We start from the raw sequence: 1,500 nt of genomic DNA, 5'->3' as shown, positions 1-1,500 counted from the left end.
GCCTCACTCTCCCATATTCCACCTCGAGGCATCATGTCCTGAGGTTCCCAAATCTACCTTGAGGAACTGTGCTTTGAGGCCCCCCCCCCTCCCCCCACCTCGATGTGTGCCCGATTCCATCCCCTCCCTCCATCTCAAGGCGTCCTTCGCCCCTCTCCTGTCCTCGAGGTGTCCCTCACTGACCCCCCATCCAAATGGCTTGTTAATTGAAAAGCAAAACTTCTGTAATTCTCCCTTAGTCTCAACATATATGATATATTAGGAGTTTATATATTTTATACTGTTAAATCTTGTATAAGGATTAGAAAACAAGAAAAATAATAAATGATGAATGAAAAACACAAAGAACTATCCGATTCCACAAAATCCACTGTGTGTCCTTAAGAAATTTAATCCCCTGAAGTACCTGAGTTTGCAGATGAATTCCTCCATGGATAAAACGATTAACCATTGAAGAAGTAGTATTTCCTCAAACTTCAATAATTTCAACAAAATCAATATGACAACAATGAATCACACACAGAAATGATCGATCGATTTTGTTTTTAGAATTGTATGCAAAAAAAGGGAATAATTCAATGCTAAAAAATGAGAGACAACCTCTCTATTTATAGCCAACAAAGGGTAAAGGTCACAATTCTTAGGATAGAATACAACCTTTCAGAAAGTTCACAACAATTTTGAAAATGCACAACCTTTCAAACGGTCACAACCCGTTAGAAATTACACAACCATTCATAAAAGTCACAACCCTCCGGCTAAGTGACAACCCTTCATGAAAGTCACAACCCTTCATTTCCTGTTCACACCTTTAAAACCCAACAATCCCCTACATGAATAGGGAATGACTATTTTTAAAAACATATGCATGAAAATTGTGTGATTCGTAACTAAGGTTTAATCACATCTTGATAAGTAGGTTTCCCTTTAAACTTTTCGTAGTGAACATATATCGGATATACTTGTTTAATCGGTAGATTTGATATCTTTTAAACGTTGAGCTATCATACCTAGACAGCATAAGTAACACAATGGACCCTTGAACTGTTTTTGGTTCTCATTATTTTGTTCATTTCAGCCATGAACACATCTCGATTAATAAGTGCTTAGAGAACTGGCCTTACCGTATTCTCCTTGAAGTGACTTTTATTTCAGACTTACCTAGGTGATTTCTAAATGTGTTATCCCCTTAATACATTATTTGATATGCCTTGTATCCCTTTCGTTATACATCATGATCCATACCCAACCTATTGCAAATTAATTCTCACAGTAAATGCATATAGGAGCTATAGGTTTGGGCCAAAAATCTTTCAAGAAATTTCAGAGTTATTCAACTTCTTCACAAGCCTTATCTAGAGTGATAAAATCAGATTTCATAGTAGCGTGAGTGACACAATTTTGTTTGGAAGATTTACAAGATACTGCCACTCCACCAAGAGTAAATACATATCCATTCATTGATTTTATTTCATTTGACCCGGTGATTCAATTTGTATC

Source organism: Solanum lycopersicum, chromosome 8, assembly GCF_036512215.1.
Source record: "Solanum lycopersicum chromosome 8, SLM_r2.1".
NCBI classification, from domain to species: Eukaryota; Viridiplantae; Streptophyta; class Magnoliopsida; order Solanales; family Solanaceae; genus Solanum; species Solanum lycopersicum.
Note: the sequence above shows the minus strand (reverse complement) of the source record.